The sequence below is a fragment of the Papaver somniferum genome, chromosome 2, assembly GCF_003573695.1.
Source record: "Papaver somniferum cultivar HN1 chromosome 2, ASM357369v1, whole genome shotgun sequence".
Lineage (NCBI taxonomy): Eukaryota > Viridiplantae > Streptophyta > Magnoliopsida > Ranunculales > Papaveraceae > Papaver > Papaver somniferum.
In genome coordinates this window covers 5,237,106-5,261,185 of record NC_039359.1, presented here as the reverse complement: position 1 = coordinate 5,261,185, position 24,080 = coordinate 5,237,106, and positions in this window count along the sequence as shown.

Sequence of the window (24,080 nt, the reverse complement as noted above, 5' to 3'; positions counted from 1 at the left end):
AAAAAGAAAAGAATCAAACCATAAACTAGGGGTTTCGTTCGCCTTTCAAAAAAAAAAACCTAAGCAAAAAGAAGTCCAGAAGACAGAAGATATTCAAGGAAAATCATTCAACAATGGCTTGCTCTTCTTAGAGAAAGCCTCCTTCACGTTTTGGAGGGCCGCCTGTTTCAGCCTCAACTCCTGGGACAATTTCTCGACTTCTGCCTCCTGTTGATTAATCAAATCCGCGGAAGGGCCGTCATCCGCTTCAGCCTGCAACCTTTGGACCTCAGAAAGACCTTCACAGAACCAGGAGACGTTGAACTCAAAGCCCATGCACACATCCCGGTGAAACTTCCATCTTGAGATTACATCTTCAGAAACAGTATGGCCAGTCACATTGCACATGTCATAAATCGAAGATAAAGCTTCTTCCACGCGCCTGACCAGCGGAAATCGGCTAGTGATCTTTTTGGATGTGGCGATATGTCCATACCTTTCCCATATCTTGGTATACAACGCCTCATACTTAACTGGTACGCTGAAACCTCCAATCAGCACGTGACCTTCATGAGGGAGTCAAAAATGGAGGATCAAAAGTGGCGCCTGCAATTGGTTCCGCGACCAGCAGGGTTTCCTTGGAGACAATCAAACCTGCAGCCATGTGATCGTTTCCTATCATCTTGGATCCAACAACATCTTCACGGCGATCAATCTCCATATCCAGATTACCAGCGGGTACGGTTTCCATGATTGGAGACATAGTTATATCTTCATTGCCGTGAATCTCTATCTCAAAATTATTTTCAGAAGCAGCCTCCTCCTGTAAACACTACCAACTGAATATTTGTGCGGTATAAATAAATAGTCCAAGAGGAGAACGTGTGGGAGACTCACCGACTCATATGTGGGCCTACTGGGATTGGAAGAGGACTCGCTTCCCCCCTCTGAAGAACTTCCCCCATCACCGTCAGACTCTGAGTTTTCTTCTTCTTCTTCGTCTTCCTCTTCACTGCTGAGAGGCTCAGTATCGTCGGACTTTTCTTCAGAAGGCATCACCTTTCGGCCACTTGCAAGTCTTTAAAGGCGTTTATCTTGTTGAGACCCTGAATCAAAAGGGAAGGGATGTTCAGTGGCAAAAATTCAGAATATTTATGCAAGACGACCAAATCAGGAAGAAAATCATACATACTCGCATATTGGAAGAACTAAAAGTCACAAGAGCCGTCGAATCCGACTGAAAACCATCCGCACGGTTTTTCGACCTTTTCTCCTTATCTGGGAACTGTCCACATCCGGGATGAGAGATTTACGCTTAGCCGTAGAAACTCCTCAACAATGGATGTTCCGCTAAAACCACAGAGGAAGGCTTTCCATGGGGATCTTTCATCACGTCATTCAAAAACCCATGGAGGGCGAGAAACTCACCCTGCCAGAACACATTGTATTTGGAGGTCGTCGATGGACTTTGTTCTGAGAGCAGGAAAGGGAGGTTTTTACCCGGCGCAAGAACATTGGCATTAAGAGCAGCTAACAACAATTCTTTCGGAGCCGCCGACTGATGAAGAAATGGGACTCCTTGGTCAAAACCCATATGCCGAGCAGCCCTGTCAATATTATAAGAAACCGCCTCATAAGATCCCCTGAAGAAAGATGGCACGTGTCCAGGTGTACAGCTTCGCATGAATATAATTTCTCCAACGCTCATATTCTCTCCAGCAGAAAGCAAAGTCATATTTGGGGCATCAGCGAAAGTGTTCTGCTGAACTATGGACGCATGGACCGGGGACCAAAGACGAAAGTTAACTGCATACGCATTGTCGAGGAAGTCGATGAGCTTCAACCCGGATTTTGGACGCTTGTTCAACCAGTGGAGTATCTTGAAACCGCCATAGGAGTCTGGAAATGAAGCCAATGGCTTAGGAGCATAATTTTTGAAATGCTCCCACAACCACATTTGAAGAAAAGTGATGTGTACATACGAGTCTACTTTCATATGGACCATTAAAAATATACATGTCCGCGGTCAAGTGATCCAGATGGGTGTACAAAGATCCAAGAAACAAGCCGCCGATGGGGAGGAGAACACCTTTCGCAAATTTGATGGCCAGTTTGATGAGCTCCTGTCTTATCTCCTTATTGCCAGAGCCATCATCAAGAATATATCTGGATAACCACAGAGCCAAAAATGCAGCGACACGGAGCGTACCGTTTATCTGATCCGTCTTCGAGTCTTTTGAGAACCATTTAGACACCCACTAGTTGTAGAACACTTTGTTTCGTAATATTTCCAAACAAACCCTTCCGGCTTGGCAACGAGAGTGGCACGCATTTCCTCTTCCTCATCAGACAAAGTAATATCAAGGTTCCCTGTTATTGGAAGATTCAGTAGGACGGCTACACTCTCTAAAGAAATAGTCATTTCACCCCACCTGCATATACCCGTATGAGTATCCGGACACCATCTGGAGATAAAAGTGACCAAGCGCACGATGTTCTTCCTGATTTGAAGTGTTGCAGATGCCATGACCGCATTGATGATCTGCGCCCTGGTCAGACTGTCTCTTACGCAGTCTTGACTTATCATGAAACGCATCCATTCATCAAAAGAATGCAATGGACTCTGACAAGCCCTGGAGTCAAAATGAGAAGCATGATACTCATTTATCTGAAGACAAAATCGTATCACGCTCCCTGGCCGAACTGATAGGGCGTCTCATTCATTTTCTGAACCGCTCAGAAGGATAGCCACATATTTGGGATGGTTTCTCTTAACCGTGGCAGACTGTGTAAAGAATTCTTCATCCGTGTTGGGCTTGGAGTTGCTAACGTTTTTCGACATAGCGACAAGACTATTCTCGGGTGACATCCTAACAAAATTTTCTTATACTACTTTCACTTTCAAAATAACTACAACGGAGCAAAACGAAGAAAAGTTACTACCAAAAAAAAGAGGTGCATGAAGACTACTTTATCACCGGCGGAGAATCTATTTTGGTCGCAAGCCAATTTATTTTGGTCGCAAGTCATATCACACGTAGACAAAAGGAACACGCATAGCCAAAAGAGTGGAGACTGATACTCGCTTCAACGAGCCATGTTTTGCCGCGGAAAACGTGCCCATTGATGAGATTTCAATGTTGTTGTAGTAGTAAGATTCGTTCAGACTTGTGAAAGCATATTTTAGACTTAATTTTAAATAAAAAATATAGGAAACTTAAATAAAAGTGATATGAAAAATATGGAGAAGTCTGGGGCTATGGATTCCACTAATTACCAATATCAAAGTGATTTATATTTTCTAATTATAATTATAATTATGCAAATCCTTCATTCAAATTGATTCTTAATATTGCAAAAGTTGATTTTTTAGAAATAACAATTGTAAATCGAAAGTATGGGACATCAAAACCCTAGGCTAGCATGCTCCATCAATTGAAATAACAATTGTTTAACAAAAACCATTTTATCTATTTATTTATCAAGGCAAATAATCATGTAATAATTGCATAAATTAAATAAAATAGAGATTACCACATTTCATTGGCAAAATAGCTTCCTCCGTCGCCCCAGAGGATGGGTTTAGCTCATCATTGTATAAACTTGCTCGAAATATTGATTCATGATCAAAATTTGTTTACAAAGATGAAATGGAGAGAAAATAATGAAAATCGGGTGTTTGCAACGTTTATAATTGTTGCAAAACACTGTTACAAAGAACGATACAAAAAAACTGATGTTGTTGTATCTCTGCGACCCTCGTGTGACTGTCGTTGTCACTGTATCATGAACGACTGCCTCTGGTGGTCTTTTGTTCTTCGTGTTCTTCAACAACAACAGAAATGGTGGTTCTCTGGTGCGATTTTTTTCTCTTCAGTTGTTGCTCTCTGCCTCTCCCAAACTCTCATTTTTCTTCAGTGATACTTTAATAGGCTATTTATACTCAACATGGACAAGAATATTCGCTCATTACTCCGGAAAATCCTTCCAATACTCGGCAGTAAAATAAAATAGTCTCGGGAATATTTTCTTCCCTTTTTCTTCTCCTGCACGCGTTAAATCTCTGCAAACACGTTCCAACACGTCTCTGCATGACTCAGAACATGGTGTAGTCTTACGAAACTCTCCAAATCCTGTGAATATCTCCATCCAGGTCGTGTTCGCATGTATCTTCGCTGCTTCACTTCAACACGGGTTCTAGCCAAATTTAATCGAACCGATGACCCATACCAATCCTGTCAGGCTCAGTCAAGTCTTCCTCTGAAGATCTAGCCATTGAGTCTCGCTAAAACTCCTCCAAATGATGAACTAAAAATCTGCCAGGGAAGAACCAAACTTTCCCGCCATTTTTCTGTTTGAAGGAAGAAGAAAGGTCAGCCCTTATCCAACGTCTTGGCTGCCAAATAACCAGTAGGTGCTATAGACAAATGGGCTACACATAGCCGTGGGTGCTCCTTAGCAAAAGTGGGGGTCCGTATAGCAAATGTTCTCCAGGGTAGTCCGAGCAACTTTTTGAGCAGAATTTTCCAACAATATTTATTTCCAAAAAAATACCTACAAACACATAAAACACCATAATAAATACGAAATCGAGTACTAACAATACGGAACATTAAGGACAAATTAGACACAAAAATGCGTCTATCAAATACCCCCAAACTTATTATTTGCTAGTCCTCGAGCAAATCTAATCTATAAAATAAAAATGACTACACTTAGCACGTGCATCAAGCCATTAAACCACTAGGTAGCCCTAGTGGCGGAGTGTTGTCTCCAGAGGGTTTACCAGAGGTGTACCCACAAAACCTTTACTCCAGACCCTAGATATCTACGCAAAATCTTGGAAAGCACTAAAGAATCTCCTTGGTTGGCATACTCTGATTGACTACAGGAGGAAGTACCCTGATGCGAAATTCCAATTGATGTAAGCGAGTTTGCACTCAGCATACTAAAATTCATATATAAGTGACAGAGCTCTACTCAGATAGTTTTTGTACATCATAACCGGAGTCAACCAATCACATGGAAATATTAAGAAGATGTATAAGGAGATGGTTAAAAGTGGACGGTGTTTCCCATATCTGTCTGAAGGCCTCTGCCAAGGTGAACCTATCCTAATGGACTGAGATACCGGTCTGACTAATATCAATATAACTGGCATATACAAGGGGACCAGTGATAGGCTTCTAAAAGGTCCTAAAAATTATCCCCGGCAACGGCGCCAAAAACTTGATAGGCTTTGGGATATGTAAAATTAAGCGTAATAAAACGCGGGCCTACAGTAATACCGCAAGTGCACGGTCGTCGGTTGTAGCTCGTGCAAGTACGGGTCGATCCACAGAGATTGGGAGTGTTTTGAGTTTTCTAGCTAATTGGGTTCCTAAATTGCTGTTGGGCTTTGAATACCCTTTGAAATGGGTTGAACTGAGCTTGGGCTCAGTTGGTCTTTGAAGTGTAAATGGGCTTGTGATTGAAGTTGGCTTTGGCCTTATTCCTAAGAATGAACTGGCCTCAGTCTTTTGAGTTAGGCTTTTGGGTTAAGCCCACAGTTGAATGGTTTGGGCTTTGGTTTGAGCTGGGCCTGTGGTCTTTCAACAATTTACAATGGGCTTTTGTATTTGGGCTTGACAGTGACAGGCCTTAGCTTGGAAAGTGAACTGTGAGCTGGGCTTTGGAGAGGAAGCAGCAGTAGGGGAGAAATGGCAGCACTAAGTAGCAGGAGAAGCACATGTACTTGCTAACTCAACAAAAGATTCAGTTTCCAGAGTTGTGCAGTTTAAGCAATTGAGAAGAGATTATGCAAATGTCTAAGATGATGCAGTGATGCTACAGCTACACAGAATGGAAATGATAATGATACAGAACAGAATGCTAATGCTAGGATGCAAGGTATAGCTAAGTAGCAAAGTTAATGAACAACCACAGATGATTACTAACTAATATTTACAAGACTAAAATGATTACTAAGTTACAACTACAGATGCTAAAATGCTAGTAACTACAGCATGAGATGCAGGTGGTAGACAGATGCAAATGGCAGAAAATTATGCAAGATATGCAACTGCACAGAAAAGCAAGGTAAAGAAAAACAACGGCAATTAACAGGAAAGACAATGGAGAAAATGAAGAAACTAAACAACAACAATCAGATAACAGTGCAAGTGAACGAAGGCCTAAGCCAAGGGCAAGGGAGATGGTGAAACTAACAGAGCAAGGCTAAGGCATTCTTCTAGAGTGGGAAGAGAACTAGCTTGCTCATTGTCACTAGTGAGCACTAGTTTCTCCCCACTACTCAATCAACACAATGCACCTAAGCATACAAAAATGGAATGGCAAGATAATCAGCTTGCTATGAGCACTGATTTCTTCCATTACTCAATCAGTTCAATGCTTCAAAGGTAACTAGCCTAGCATTCCATCACTTCACAGTGCACAAACTTAACACTAAACTAAACATGGCACTAACAGTGACAAAACAATGAGGATTAACAGATACAACACATATTAACAGGACAAATGTAACAGGAATTAAAACATGAAATTAAAACAAGCATATTAACAGGAAAATAACAATTTTAACAGGAGCACATTTAACAGGAGACAAACAATTTTAACATATGCAGTGATATTGAACAGAACACATTAAAGGGAAAAACATTAACATTAACAGGACATGAAAGTCCTGGATGCCGGCTAATCCAAGCATACCTTTACAACACACCCACAACCCTCAATTTATAGTCCACAGACACAATTAGGGTTTTACCCAAAAAAATCCCCAAATTGAAAACAGTACAATTAGGGTTTGGTTTTACCTAATTCACCTAATTCAATCATACCCATATCCCTACTCTAGCTTCCCTATGCTCTCCCTAACAGAAATTAGGGTTTTCTATAAAAATCCCAAATATTGAGAAATTAGGGTTTCGTAAAATCTTACTTTGATGGCGCAATTTCTTCAATCAATCGCTGACCCATCCTTCCTCTGACTTCACTGCTCCTTCCCATGCCTTTTCTAGCTTCGATTGATAACATGCAATCATTCTCATCAATTCCACACGTCACTGAAATCGTGTGATGTTGATGAAGTTGATTGAAAGTTACCATGTGCGGTAGGTGGTGTGGTTGTGGCAGAGTTGGTGGTGCAGGTGGACATGGTGGTACGGTGGAGCGGCAGTGGAGTTGGTGGTGGAGCGGCAGGTGAAGAAGGTGGTTCTGCAGAGGGAGGTGATGGAGGAGAGGGAGAGCTCGACTGTTTTGGGAGAAGGGTTCGTTTGGTTAGGTCATAGGGTTCGGGTGCTCTAGTGTGTGGCGGCTGCATCGATTTTTGATGTTCAGCGATACTAAGCCGTGAGATGTGGAGCTGGTAGGTAGATCGGACGGTGATGCGGAGGCAAGCGAGGAGCGACCGTCCGATGAAGGGATACAACGAAACGAACGGTGCTCGATTAGGTTAGGTGCTGTAGTGTAAGGCGGAGATATCAAACTTTGATGAACAGCAAGGGAGCAACCGTTGGATTCAACTACCATCTAATCTGAAGGCTTGGAATTTCAGCGCTGTGGTGCTTGACAGAGACTTCAGATTTTGATGCTCTATGAAGGAGCGACCGTCAGATGCTTCTGAGAACTGATCTGATGGCTGAGAACGGAGGCGTTTTTGTGTGTAGAAAATGAGGTTGTGCGCACCATTCTTCGCGGCTTCCTTGCGTGATTTCTCCCGGCTTTTCACTACTTTTCTGCTCTTTTTGCTCCGCAAGTCATCCAGACTTTATTTATTACCTAAAAATGCAAAATTAATTAATAAAAATATTTATTCTTGAAAACAATGAAAATACAGAATATGGGATAAAATGTAGAATTAATGCACAAAAGATGAGTTAAATGCCAACAAAAAGGGATAAATATATACAATATTTGGCACTCATCAAATACCCCCAAACCTGAATTTTACTTGTCCTCAAGTAAAACAAAACTAAGGAAATCCTAACTATACCACTGTCGCTGGTCTCTCGAATGCATTTAGCGTATGCACTAAGCCTTTTAAACCACTAAGTGTCCCTAGTGGACGAGTTGAAGTCTCGTGAAGGTTTACCAGAGGTGTGCCTACAAAACCTAAGGACAAAATATAAGCTCATATTCCATCAAATGTGACATGTGCAAAACAGTTAAGCTCACAGCAAAATGGAGATGTCAATCTAGCTATCGAAGGCACAATCCTAGCACTGATTAACAAATAAAGACATGTGATAAGAGTGTAAAGTGTATCTACACATGTGTAAAGAAAGATCTGAAGTTATGACTACTAATCACCAAGAGATAGTTTCTCAGGCTAAGAACTGAGGTCGAAATCTAGCTAGCTGTCCGGACTTTACGAGAATTGTGAATGAGTTGGAGGTATTTCACAATTACTCGCGTTGTACATCAATGGCATACACCCTTCCTTGCTTATTACAATGAAACAACAAAATAACTCTTTACATGACTCTTATTTACATTGACTATTCTCTTTTTATTTTTGGAACAAGAGATGATGGAATTGATAAATACTTGATTTTTGATTTTTGATTTTTTTTTTTTTTTTTTTTTGGAATAAGGAAACACTTTTGATACATATACAAAAAGAAACAAAAGATTACATGACACTTTGCAAGAGGTAGCCCTTTTTGATGCACCCAGTTAAATTCGATGGTTGTCTTTCTTAATGTAACCTCCACCTTCTATCCCAACCAACCAAAGAACAAGCTAGTCAAGTTTCGTTCAGTATTCTAAAGTGATTGGCAATTGTAACTTCCTATCCAACACCTTGAAGATCGAGGCCATACATGTATTGGTAGATCGTGCGCGTGCAAATTTCTTATCACTATGTGAATTGTGCTAGAATCAGGGTGCCTAAATATCTAGACTAAGACTCCTAATAAAAATACATATTTGCACAAGAGTCAACATTTCAAGGTAAATGAGCTCCATTTTTATGATTTTTTTCAATTTTTTTAATTTTTTTTTGAATTTTGATTTTTCAATTTTTTGGAATTTTTCAATTTTTTCAAAAAGATGGAGTTTTGTTTTCAATTATAGCATATTATCGTGGTATCTACTCTATACCCCCAAACCTAAACTAAACATTGTCCTCAATGTTTCAAAATATGGAAAGAATTAAAATGCAACATATGGAAAGGGACATGCTGAGTAGAGTAAAAGGAGAGAGAATACCCGATTTCGGCGAAAGCAGAATTAAAACTCCGTTATTCAAGGCAAAAAAATCCAACATATTTCAGCCGAGATCATATTGGATTAACAAAATATATACAAAAGGAAATTTAACTAACACATTATCTACAAGAAAATTTGGTTTTTTAATGGGATTGGACTTTTTGGAAAAAATTTGGTTTTGTTGGGAAAAAGACAAATTTTGGTTTTGATGGGAAAACGAAAAAGAAAATTTGGTTTAAAAATGGGAGCAAAGTAGAAATTTGGTTTTAAAAATTGGGAGCAAAAGAATTTTTTTTTTTTTTTTTTTTAAAAAAAAGAAAATAAAATTTGGTTTTTGTATGGGAGCAAGCCCACTGTTTGTCCTCTAATGGAATGGAAGGAAGGCTGCGGCCCATGAAACACTAAGTTTTAATTTTGAAAGTTTAATTTGGCCCAGTTGGTTAAGGCCCGACGTTTGTTTTAAAACTTTGGTTTCGAGTAGGGGTGAGCATAAAAACCGGAACCGCGGATTTGACCCGTATCCGTCCGCAAAATTGCGGATTTCACCCAAACCGCAAGACGTATGGGCCGGACACGGATGGGATTCTCAAATCCGCACGTTTTAGCGGTTTGGGTGCGGTTGAATATTGAAAACCGCGGATTCAACCGCACCGCATCTGACTCTTCTCCATTAGCTATAAGCCACTAAGCCCAGCTAATTGAATGTGATGGTCACTAAGCCCAGCTAATTGCAATAGCTTATTCAGGACCTATTTTTGATGTCAAGTAAGCCCAGCTAATTGTTTGCTTATTCAGGACCTTTCCAACAACTTACTTGCGAGTCAGAGAGAGTTGGGCCTCATGCCAAAGACATGCCCAAATTTTTTTTTTTTTTTATCCCTAATCCGCGGTTAATCCGCAACCGGACCGCACAATCCGCGGATCCGCGGATGTAAAATCCGCGGGTGATTGGGCCGGTCACGGTTTGATTTTTCAAATCCGCAATTTTGACGGTTTGGTTGCGGGTGACCCCTAATCCGCAACCGTCCGTCCGTTGCACACCCCTAGTTTCGAGGTCCACTCTTGAGTGGAAGCAAGCCCACAATCGGTTACAAGCTCAGCTGGGTTTAAACCCAGAGTCCAAAATACAAGTCCAATGAAAGAATTTAAACAAGCCCACAAATTAAACAAACAAGCCTACAAATAAATTATTACAAACCCAACAGAAAATAAGAGAAGCCCAAAAATTGGCTTTAATATTACAAGCCCACAATTAAAAAATTGGAAGTCCACAATTCGGGTTCTCTTAAATGGGTTACCTTTTAAGCACAGCCCAGCTGCTCTGATATTGTTGCAAAAAACCCAGTTGGGCTTTGGTTCTTTTCCTTGGTGGCGTCCCAGCAGAGGAAAAACAGGTTCAGAACAGCAGGTCCAACAGCAAATGAAGTGAAGCAGATGCAGATGCAAATGCTATGCAGTGAAATGCAAAAATAGCTAATAAAACAACAAGAAAAACACAGCACCAATCCCCGGCAGCGGCGCCAAAAACTTGATAGGCTTCTAAAAGGTCCTAAAAATTATCCCCGGCAACGGCGCCAAAAACTTGATAGGCTTTGGGATATGTAAAATTAAGCGTAATAAAACGCGGGCCTACAGTAATACCGCAAGTGCACGGTCGTCGGTTGTAGCTCGTGCAAGTACGGGTCGATCCACAGAGATTGGGAGTGTTTTGAGTTTTCTAGCTAATTGGGTTCCTAAATTGCTGTTGGGCTTTGAATACCCTTTGAAATGGGTTGAACTGAGCTTGGGCTCAGTTGGTCTTTGAAGTGTAAATGGGCTTGTGATTGAAGTTGGCTTTGGCCTTATTCCTAAGAATGAACTGGCCTCAGTCTTTTGAGTTAGGCTTTTGGGTTAAGCCCACAGTTGAATGGTTTGGGCTTTGGTTTGAGCTGGGCCTGTGGTCTTTCAACAATTTACAATGGGCTTTTGTATTTGGGCTTGACAGTGACAGGCCTTAGCTTGGAAAGTGAACTGTGAGCTGGGCTTTGGAGAGGAAGCAGCAGTAGGGGAGAAATGGCAGCACTAAGTAGCAGGAGAAGCACATGTACTTGCTAACTCAACAAAAGATTCAGTTTCCAGAGTTGTGCAGTTTAAGCAATTGAGAAGAGATTATGCAAATGTCTAAGATGATGCAGTGATGCTACAGCTACACAGAATGGAAATGATAATGATACAGAACAGAATGCTAATGCTAGGATGCAAGGTATAGCTAAGTAGCAAAGTTAATGAACAACCACAGATGATTACTAACTAATATTTACAAGACTAAAATGATTACTAAGTTACAACTACAGATGCTAAAATGCTAGTAACTACAGCATGAGATGCAGGTGGTAGACAGATGCAAATGGCAGAAAATTATGCAAGATATGCAACTGCACAGAAAAGCAAGGTAAAGAAAAACAACGGCAATTAACAGGAAAGACAATGGAGAAAATGAAGAAACTAAACAACAACAATCAGATAACAGTGCAAGTGAACGAAGGCCTAAGCCAAGGGCAAGGGAGATGGTGAAACTAACAGAGCAAGGCTAAGGCATTCTTCTAGAGTGGGAAGAGAACTAGCTTGCTCATTGTCACTAGTGAGCACTAGTTTCTCCCCACTACTCAATCAACACAATGCACCTAAGCATACAAAAATGGAATGGCAAGATAATCAGCTTGCTATGAGCACTGATTTCTTCCATTACTCAATCAGTTCAATGCTTCAAAGGTAACTAGCCTAGCATTCCATCACTTTACAGTGCACAAACTTAACACTAAACTAAACATGGCACTAACAGTGACAAAACAATGAGGATTAACAGATACAACACATATTAACAGGACAAATGTAACAGGAATTAATTGGAAATTAAAACATGAAATTAAAACAAGCATATTAACAGGAAAATAACAATTTTAACAGGAGCACATTTAACAGGAGACAAACAATTTTAACATATGCAGTGATATTGAACAGAACACATTAAAGAGAAAAACATTAACATTAACAGGACATGAAAGTCCTGGATGCCGGCTAATCCAAGCATACCTTTACAACACACCCACAACCCTCAATTTATAGTCCACAGACACAATTAGGGTTTTACCCAAAAAAATCCCCAAATTGAAAACAGTACAATTAGGGTTTGGTTTTACCTAATTCACCTAATTCAATCATACCCATATCCCTACTCTAGCTTCCCTATGCTCTCCCTAACAGAAATTAGGGTTTTCTATAAAAATCCCAAATATTGAGAAATTAGGGTTTCGTAAAATCTTACTTTGATGGCGCAATTTCTTCAATCAATCGCTGACCCATCCTTCCTCTGACTTCACTGCTCCTTCCCATGCCTTTTCTAGCTTCGATTGATAACATGCAATCATTCTCATCAATTCCACACGTCACTGAAATCGTGTGATGTTGATGAAGTTGATTGAAAGTTACCATGTGCGGTAGGTGGTGTGGTTGTGGCAGAGTTGGTGGTGCAGGTGGACATGGTGGTACGGTGGAGCGGCAGTGGAGTTGGTGGTGGAGCGGCAGGTGAAGAAGGTGGTTCTGCAGAGGGAGGTGATGGAGGAGAGGGAGAGCTCGACTGTTTTGGGAGAAGGGTTCGTTTGGTTAGGTCATAGGGTTCGGGTGCTCCAGTGTGTGGCGGCTGCATCGATTTTTGATGTTCAGCGATACTAAGCCGTGAGATGTGGAGCTGGTAGGTAGATCGGACGGTGATGCGGAGGCAAGCGAGGAGCGACCGTCCGATGAAGGGATACAACGAAACGAACGGTGCTCGATTAGGTTAGGTGCTGTAGTGTAAGGCGGAGATATCAAACTTTGATGAACAGCAAGGGAGCAACCGTTGGATTCAACTACCATCTAATCTGAAGGCTTGGAATTTCAGCGCTGTGGTGCTTGGCAGAGACTTCAGATTTTGATGCTCTATGAAGGAGCGACCGTCGGATGCTTCTGAGAACTGATCTGATGGCTGAGAACGGAGGCGTTTTTGTGTGTAGAAAATGAGGTTGTGCGCACCATTCTTCGCGGCTTCCTTGCGTGATTTCTCCCGGCTTTTCACTACTTTTATGCTCTTTTTGCTCCGCAAGTCATCCAGACTTTATTTATTACCTAAAAATGCAAAATTAATTAATAAAAATATTTATTCTTGAAAACAATGAAAATACAGAATATGGGATAAAATGTAGAATTAATGCACAAAAGATGAGTTAAATGCCAACAAAAAGGGATAAATATATACAATATTTGGCACTCATCAACCAGTGGTCGATAAACCTAACTCTAGGTCAACACAACTGGCATATACAAGGGCACCAGTGGTCGACTTTATTGAATTTATTCCGGCTGGTCTAATGGTCTGGTCTCTTTTTATTTTTTTGTGGTATCTCAATCACTCTATTCCACCCTAGCAAAGGTAACAATTTGAATTGTGTGCCCCACCAAATCACTTAAAAAATAAAAACAGAAGGATTATGATTCAACGAGATATGGTGAAACTGCCATGTTTTTTTTTTAATTCTAACACCTGAGCTCTGTGCTTTTATGAATAGACTCTTTAGATGTTTCCATCTAATCAGATTGGTTCCTCAACTCCTACAACCAAGATGTTCCCATCCACTTAGATTGGTTAGTGCCAACCTTAATAAGCATAAATTTCTAGGCTCTGGGGTTTATTTATTGCAACTAAAAGCTAACAAAAAGTTTCTTCCCCACCCCCAAACTTAATGAAAGAGCAATACCAAACTGTAAAGTAACATGAGGAATTAGTAAAGAGATAAGTCGGAAAGATAGTACCTGGGTGAAGATAGAAATCAAAAACTAATATACAACATACAATCGCCTCGATGGTCAATCAAGGGTAAACAGGGTCCTCCAGAGGGACCTCCTCAATATCACCTGTAGGAAATGACTCTAAAAAGGGTTTCAATCTCTGACCGTTAACCTTCTAATAACTACTACCATCCGGTGTCTCGATCTCAATAGCTTCATGAGGAAATACAGTGCGAACAATAAAAGGACCCGTCCACCGAGAAAGTAACTTCCCAGGAAAAAGATGCAAGCGGGTATCATACAGAAGAACTTTTTGACCTAGAGAAAATGACTTTCTTAAGATATTTCTATCATGCACAAGTTTCAATTTGTTATTATACTCCTTAGCACCATCGTAAGCATCTCTACGAATCTCTTCCAACTCATTGAGCTGGAGTTTCCTATGGGCTCCTGCCTTGTCGAGTGAAAAATTTAGCTGCTTAACAACCCGATAAGCTCTATGTTCTAACTCAACATGTAAGTGACATGCCTTGCCATAAACAAGCCGATAAGGAGACATTCCAATGGAGGTCTTAAACGCAGTACGGTAAGCCCATAAGGCATCAGTAAGCCTAAACGACCAGTCTTTCCGATTAGGATTAACTGTTTTCTCTAATATACGTTTTATCTCCATATTGGAAACTTTTACCTGACCACTAGTCTGTGGATGATACGGGGTAGCTACCTTATGTATAGTACCATATTTTTTCATCAAAAGCCTAAAAGGTCCATTACAAAAGTGCGACCCTCCATCACTAATATAGCGCGGTGTACCAAAACGTGTAAGTATATTATTTTTCAAGAACTCAATCACAACCCTATGGTCATTGGTTTTACACGCAGCCGCCTCAATCCACTTAGAGACATAGTCTACAGCGACAAGGATGTATAAGTTACCAAAAGAATTAGGAAACGGACCCATAAAGTCAATACCCCACACGTCAAAGACCTCCACAACTAAAATAGGGTTCAAGGGCATCATGTTCCTACGGGAAATGGTTCCTAATTTCTGGCAACGTTCACAAGTCACACAGTAACTGTGGGAGTCTTTAAACAACGAAGGCCAATAGAATCCACACTGCAATATCTTAGCAGCAGTTTTCTTAGCACTAAAGTGACCCCCACAAGCATGATCATGACAAAAGGAAATAATACTGGACTGGTCACTCTCAGGTATACATCTCCTAATAATCTGGTCTGGACAATACTTAAACAAATAAGGATCATCCCAAAAGAAGTGCTTAACCTCAGCTAAAAACCTAGAACGATCTTGTTTACCCCAATGTTGGGGCATTCGACCAGTAACAAGATAGTTCACTATATTCGCATACCAAGGTAATTGGGTAACAAAGAACAATTGTTCATCAGGAAAGCTATCCCTTATAGGAAGGGAATCATCAGGGGAACTAACAACTAGCCTAGACAAGTGGTCTGCTACAACATTTTCGGCACCCTTTTTGTCTCTAATGTCTGGAGAAAACTCTTGCAACAAAAGGATCCACCTAATCAATCTAGGTTTTGTATTTCTTAGACAAAAGATATTTCAAAGCAGCATGATCAGTATATATGATGATCTTAGAAACTAAGAGATATGGTCTAAACTTTCTAAGGCAAACACAATGGCTAACAGTTCCTTCTCGGTAGTGGTATAGTTCAACTGGGCATCATTCAGAGTTTTGCTAGCATAGTAAATCACATGAAGTAATTTGTTTTCTCGCTGACCTAGCACAACACCAATAGCATAATCTGAAGCATCACACATGATCTCAAAGGGTAGGTTCCAGTTGGGTGCCTGGACTATGGGGGGGTAGTGAGTAAATTCTTAAGCTTCTCAAAAGCCTCTAAACAAGCATCATCAAAGAAAACTTAACATCTTTTGCAAGCAAATTGCAAAGAGGTCTAGAAATTAGGCTAAAATCCTTAATGAATCGACGATAAAAACCTGCATGCCCTAAGAATGACCTAATATCTCTTACGGTTTTTGGGACCTGTAAAGTCTTAATAAGGTCAACTTTGGCTTTATCTACCTCTATACCCTTAGAAGATACGATATGCCCTAAAACAATTCCTGAACGAACCATGAAGTGACATTTCTCCCAATTAAGCACTAAATTTTTCCTTACACCTAGTCAACACTAGTGACAAATGATGCAAGCACTCATCGAAAGACGAACCAAACACTGAAAAATCATCCATAAAGACCTCTAAGAACCGTTCTACCATGTCAGAAAATATGCTCATCATGCAACGCTGAAAAGTCGCAGGGGCATTACAAAGCCCGAAAGGCATGCGTCTATACGCAAAGGTACCAAAGGGACAGGTAAAAGTGGTTTTCTCCTGGTCTTTCGGGGCAATAACGATCTGATTATATCCAGAGTAGCCATCTAAAAAGCAGTAGTGACTATGTCCAGCTAATCTCTCTAGCATCTGGTCGATGAAGGGAAGGGGAAAGTGGTCCTTCCTAGTGACCTTGTTCAATTTCCTATAGTCAATACAAACACGCCAACCCGTGGTCACTCGGGTCGGGATTAACTCATTGTTATCATTCTGGACTACAGTAATACCGGATTTCGGATTTTTGGGTACAACCTGAACGGGGCTGACCCACTTACTGTCTGAAATGGGGTAGATAATGCCTGCATCTAACAACTTAAGGACCTCGTTTCGAACTCTCTTTCATATTAGGGTTTAGTCGACGTTGCATCTCCCTAGAAGGTTTGGTATCACTCTCTAAATAGATCTGATGCATACAAACAGTGGGACTTATACCCTTAATGTCAGCTATGGTCCACCCTAAAGCTTCCTTGTTGTTTTGAAGGACGGTTACTAGCCTACTTTCCTGGTCACTATCCAAGACGGAAGAAATAATCACAGGTAAAGTCTCAGACGGGCCTAAAACACATATTTCAGGGAATCTGGCAATGGTTTTAGGTCCAACTTAGGAGGCTCTTCTAACGAAGGAACTAGGGTAGACTTAGAAACTGGTAGTGGTTCGAACTTAGGTTTCCATCCATTACTAGTATCTAACAAAGGGGTTGAATCTAACAAAGCATTCACCTCATTAATCACATTATCATCATCAAAATCAATCCCAAAGTGAGCTAGGCATTTCTCTAATGGATCTTCTAACAAAGTGTTTGGTAATGACTCCTCGACTAATGTTCCTATCATGTTCACCTCTTCTATGTTCGAGTCATCTAGTTCAGAGGGTAGCTTACTAATATTAAAAATGTTCAGCTCAATAGTCATATTACCAAAAGACAATTTCATAATACCATTTCGACAGTTAATGATCGCATTGGATGTAGCTAAAAACGGGCGACCTAAAATTACCGGTATCTGGTTCTCTGGGTCAGGGACAGGTTGGGTATCTAGGATAACAAAATCCACTGGATAAATAAACTTGTCAACCTCTATGAGAACATCCTCGATCACACCACGAGGAATTTTAACGGACCTATCAGCTAACTGAAGTGTCATCTGGGTAGGTTTCATCTCACCAAGTCCTAGCTTAAGGTACACATGATATGGTAGTAAGTTCACACTAGCTCCTAAGTCAAGCAACGCTTTCTCAACACGGTATTTACCTATTGTGCAAGAAATGGTAGGGGACCCTGGGTCTTTATACTTAAGAGTAGTGGTATTCTGAATAATAGAACTCACCTGACTAGCTAAATAGGCTTTCTACTGGATATTAAGCTTTTGCTTTCGCGTACACATATCCTTGAGAGACTTGGCATAAGAGGGAATCTGCTTAATTGCATTTAGTAGTGGAAGGTTGATAGTCACCTGCTTAAAAACCTCCAATATATCATTAAAATTGGACTCCCTCTTAGTTGGAACTAGCAGCTGTGGGAATGGGGCTTTAGGGACAAAGCCGGGCTCAATATGACCCTCATTGGTCTCTTTAGAGACTCTATCGGTCTCCTCAGTTTCTGGTTCAGAAGGGTGAACTACAACATGTTCACTATTAGGCATGGAAACCTTGTTGTCTATCACTCTACCACTCCTAAGGGTTTTAATAGCATTCACATGATCAGATGGTCTTTCACCTATTTCATTAATTCCTCTAGGGTTGGGTTGAGTCTGACTAGTAAACTTACCTCTTTCTCTTAAAGACTCATTTATCTGACTAACCTGGGTTTTCAACTCGGAAATATCCTGAGAGTTAGCCTGACATAATCTCTTATTTTCTTCTAAACCTTGAGCAACAGATTGCTGAAACTGCACAGTGTTAGGAGTTAACACAGCAAGAGACTCTTCTAAACTCATAATCTTCTTATCCGAAGGGTTCTGAAACTGTGCCGGAGCTGAAGGATTCTTAGTATAGCCAAAACCTGGGGGAACCTGAGCATTACTAGACTGACTTTGATTCTGGCCCTTGGACCAAGAAAGGTTTGGATGGTTTCTCCAGCCAGGGTTATAGGTTTCTGAATATGGGTCAAACTTCTGTCGGTTATCAAACCTAGTGTTGTTATAAAGAGCATTGGCATGCTCTTCAATAGCATGGCCTTCCCAAAAAGGCTCATTTCTTCCACTACTACCACTAGAATGACCTAATTCTAAGGCTTCTAACCTTTTGGCTATAACTGCTATTTTGGCATCTGACTCATAAGATCCTTCTACCCTATTAACATTTCCTCTACTTAGAAGAATTGTTTTCTGGGGTTCCCTACTATTTTCCCATTGTTGGGTCTTATCGGCGATTTCATTCAAAAATGTCATCGCTTCATCAACAGTTTTATTCTCAAACCCACCTGTGTATAAGGACTCAACCATGGTTGTTGTTGAATAATCTAAACCCTCGTAGAGGATCTGAACTAACCAAACCTTCTCCAAACCATGATGAGGACATTGAGATATCAAGTCATTGAACCTTTCTAAGTACCTATATAAAGATTCTCCCTCTTGTTGGGCAAAAGTACATATTTGTGTCCTAATAGACGATGTTTTATTCCTTGGGAAAAACTTATGTATAAAGGCATAAGTAAGTTGGTCATAGGTTTCAATTGACTCAGAGTCCAAACTATACGACCAAGATTTGGCTTTATTTTTTAAGGAAAAGGGGAATAACCTAAGTTTCAACGCATCATCACTTAGGTTTTTAATTTTCAGAGTACTACAAACTTCCTCAAATTCCCTAACATGAAAATAGGGGTTCTCATTCTCCTTCCCTAAAAACATTGGGAGCATTTGTAAAATCCCAGGTTTCAGTTCATAATTTGCCTCGGTTTCAGCTAACTTGATACAAGACGGACGAGAGGTCCTAGTTGGGTTAAGCAAAGCTTTCAAAGTTCCATTTCTGGCACTACCAAAGGACTAGGAGTACTAGGAGTACTTTTCTCACGAAGAGACAGATTCTCAAAACTGAAGTTTCCAAAAACGGGGCTCTCGAAAGAAGAGTCTTCGAGCTCCCCGCCTTCACAAGAAGAACTAATCAAATGACCTAGAGTGTTTCTTTTCCAAGCCCGTTTAAAAACTTCGGGCATACACTAGAAAAACAAAATCAAAAAGAAAAATCCTAAAAAGGAAGGGATGTTCTATGCAAACACAAACAAGGATGACTCCACCACATCAAACCTACTGATTTCTAGCAAACAAAAAGCATGATGTCTCCACTTACATTGTTTCTAGACCAGCTTCTAATCCTTCGAACAGGAATTCGTTACAATTTAAGCAAACCCCTCTGGAATCAATCCGAGTTAAAGTAAGTTGAATAGAGGCGAGGGAAGCTCGGTGGAGCTTTGATACCCAAGGCCTCACCGGTATTACAAGGCTGCGCAGTCACGCATTTAACTTACAGAAACCGTCAAGAACTTCGAAGTATGCTTAACAGAGTAACCAATATTTTTCGAATGACTTTCTTGTTAAGCTCGTTACCCTATCGGTCTCGTTCTAGTCAAAATTTTAGGCTTAGGTTCGCGTTTGGTGTCGTTTTCCTAAGGCGGGCAAGAAGAGAAGGGTTATGAAATCCGAACCCTTATCTTGTATGGCCAGTCCTTGCCCTTTACTAGGAAATTAAAGCAGCCGTTTTCAAGTCCTCAACATATATGCATACGAAGGAAGACAATAACTCGCTGACAGGGGATTCACGAGTGTTTCGACAAACTTACCTCCCGTACCAGACGGGGGATGAACCTTTGTAGTCGACTCGGGACACGACTCCTATATCATGTACGAACCCGAGGGGCCGAGGTGATATCGTAATCACCGTCCTTCTCTGCAAACAGTTTATATTTAAACTATCCTTCCGTAGGGTTTAAAAATAATGTCCCAAAATTTAAAGTCCAAAGTCCAAAAATAAAGTGCAAAAGAAAAATAAAGTCTACAAAAAAAATCTACAAAAATAAAAATGTCTCTCTTTTTTTTTTATAAAATAAAAAAAATCTTTTTCTTTCGCTCCTTAAGCTTTGCCTTTTACTCGAAGTCTTTAAGTATTCACCAAAATCTTTGGCAAAATTTTCTTTCGCTCGAAATTCCGAATTCTGTAAGAAAAAGACAAAAACCCAAAAACGTAAAGAAGAACAAATAAAATAAAAACCTAAAAAGAAAAATCTAAAAACTCTATCTTAAAGACAAGTCCGCGTCGGCGGCGCCAAAAATTTATGAGATTTCAATGTTGTTGTAATAATAAGATTCGTTCAAGACTTGTGAAAGCAGATTTTAGACTTAATTTTAAATAAAAAATATAGGAAACTTAAATAAAAGTGATATGAAAAATATGGAGAAGACTGGGGCTATGGATTCCACTAATTACCAATATCAAAGTGATTTATATTTTCTAACTATAATTATGCAAATCCTTCATTCAAATTGATTCTTAATATTGCAAAAGTTGATTTTTTAGAAATAACAATTGTAAATCGAAAGTATGGGACATCAAAACCCTAAGCTAGCATGCTCCATCAATTGAAATAACAATTGTGTAACAAAAACCATTTTATCTATTTATTTATCAAGGCAAATAATCATGTAATAATTGCATAAATTAAATAAAATAGAGATTACCACATTTCATTGGCGAAATAGCTTCCTCCGTCGCCCTAGAGGATGGGTTTAGCTCATCATTGTGTAAACTTGCTCAAAATATTGATTCATGCTCAAAATTTGTTTACAAAGATGAAATGGAGAGAAAATAATGAAAATCGGGTGTTTGCAACGTTTATAATTGTTGCAAAACACTGTTACAAAGAACGATAAAAAAGAACTGATGTTGTTGTATCTCTGCGACCCTCGTGTGACTGTCGTTGTCACTGTAGCATGAACGACTGCCTCTGGTGGTCTTTTGTTCTTCGTGTTCTTCAGCAACAACAGAAATGGTGGTTCTCTGGTGAGATTTTTTTCTCTTCTGTTGTTGCTCTCTGCCTCTCCCAAACTCTCCTTTTTCTTCAGTGATACCCTAATAGGCTATTTATACTCAACATGGACAAGAATATTCGCTCATTACTCCGGAAAATCCTTCCACTACTCGGCGGTAAAAGAAAATATTCTCGGAAATATTTTCTTCCCTTTTTCTTCTCCTGCACGCGTTAAATCTCTGCAAACACGTTCCAACACGTCTCTGCATGACTCAGAACATGGTGTAGTCTTAGAAACTCTCCAAATCCCGTGAATATCTCCATCCAGGTCGTGTTCGCATGTATCTTCGCTGCTTCACTTCAACACGGGTTCTAGCCAAATTTAATCGAACCGATGACCCATACCAATCCTGTTAGGCTCAGTCGAGTCTTCCTCTGAAGATCCAGCCATTGAGTCTCGCTAAAACTCCTCCAAATGATGAACTAAAAATCTTCCAGGGAAGAACCAAACATTCCCGCCATTTTTCTGTTTGAAGGAAGAAAAAAGGTCAGCCCTTATCCAACGTCTTGGGTGCCAAATAACCAGTGGGTGCTATAGACAAATGGGCTACACATATCCGTGGGTGCTCCTTAGAAAAAGTGGGGGTCCGTATAGAAAATGTTCTCCAGGGGTACTCCGAGCAACTTTTTGAGCCGAATTTTCCAACAATATTTATTTCCAAAAAATACCTACAAACACACAAAACACCATAATAAATACGAAATAGAGTACTAACAATACGGAACATTAAGGACAAATTAGACACAAAAATGCGTCTATCACCCATAGCCAAAACCGTGTCTCGCAGCAGGAAGTATGCTCTCGACTAAAGGGAGAGTGTGTCCCACCACGGAAATTGTGCACACGACCACAAAAGGAAAAGGCTAAAGATAGGTTTTCATGGGAGAAGAACCAATGGCGGCCACCCATCCGTGCATGCCTACTTTACATAATAATGGGATTCATTACTATCAATGTGACGGCTAATATTATTACTATACTGTTAGCAGAGAAGAATCATTCATACAAGAGTATTTTTACGGGTTTATGGAGGATATTCCTATGGCTAGGGTTTACACCAACACAGAAGAGAAAACAAAAGAAAAAACGTTGAGAAACATACCTAAAATACGCTCGTCTACTTTTGCTGCTGCTCTCTCCGCCGATCCAAGCCTTTGCCGCTAGCACCAAGATATGAAAACAAAGCAAACAATACTAAATTAAGGAAGATAGGTAACGCCTTTTATAGGCATGATATTTTGGAGTTCGACTAGAGAAAGGTTTCTCTTTTGGGACACGCATGAAATAAGGCAGCTGGGCCCGCTGTGTTGACATTCCATGGAGCTAATCTCCACGGCCAAGCCAACACTACGCCAACGCTCCATGGCTCCATATCTACCACTCCTAGACGACGCCATCTCTGGCCACTCTAAGCTAGCCGCGCCATCCACCACGCCACGGACGTAGCCAAGCCAGCAGCACCACGCCAGCGCCAACAGTCCGCGTTCAAGCCCCATGCCAAAGTTCCGCGTTCAAGCCAGCAGCAATCTCGGCCATTCCGCGTCCAAGCTAGCCGCACCACTCCACGGACATCCCAAGGTATCCGCGCTATATGCCATGCCAAGATAGCCACACCCATCCGCTACTCCAGCTAGCAGCGCCATCCTATCCATTTAAAGCAGCGCCATCTTCAACAGCCAAGGAAGCGCCATCCTGGACATTCAAAGCAGCGCCATCTCCATACGTTCCGTAACCTAGCCAGCTAGCATTCACCGATTCTCGAACCAAATTGCAGTACCATCTCTGCCAATCAGTAGGAAAAGTTTCAGCGCCAACTTTTCCGCTCTTGACAAATTCCCTAGCCAGCAGCGCCATGAACCATTTCCTAACCAGTATCCAAAGACGCCGCACTGGTGCCAACATTCCATGGCTAAGACGAATTTATGCAAAAGCCGCCAATACAAGGATCACGGATTCCTCATGCCTTCCACCAAAGGTTAGTTGAACTTCCTTGGCAATATGTTCACGTCTTGGTCTTTCGATTTTACTCTAGTATGTCACGATCTCATGCTTACCCCGCAACAATGCCAATGTTACGTGCTAAGAAGATGACTTAATGTTGATGGTGGTTTTTAACTTAGGGTTAAAATCGTAAAACCTTGCATCTAACGCCACTCTGCAAGAAAATGATGTCGTGAGTGCTAACCTCTCCACCAACATATTTATTGAGCCATTCAATATATTTACATGAAATTTATCCAGACTGGCGACCATCCCAAACACTCTGTAAATTTCGGCACCTCTCCAATACAAGACTCACTGAGTACTTTCCTTTGTTATGTTCCCCGGCAGAACCCTTAATATCGGTATGGCATGACGGATTTTTGTTCACTCGCAGCGGAGTAGCATGAACCTCCAAGTACCAAAGTTAAGGCCATTGCGCGAAATGCTCAGACGGAAAGTACACTGCATTCTGTAGATAAGGATTTTATGGCATCATACAAAATCCAGCCAATTGTTATGATAACTCACAAAAAACTCATAAATCCGACTAATTTGCAAAATTAGGGTTGCGTGCCCCGCGCAATACACTTGACCCGTTGGTCGAAAAATTATGCTTAGCCAAACTAGGCGATTAAATCCGCCACAGCACACTGGAAGTGTGGCCACGTCCTAGCTTCCCGGCCCCACTTCCCATCAACCAATCAGGT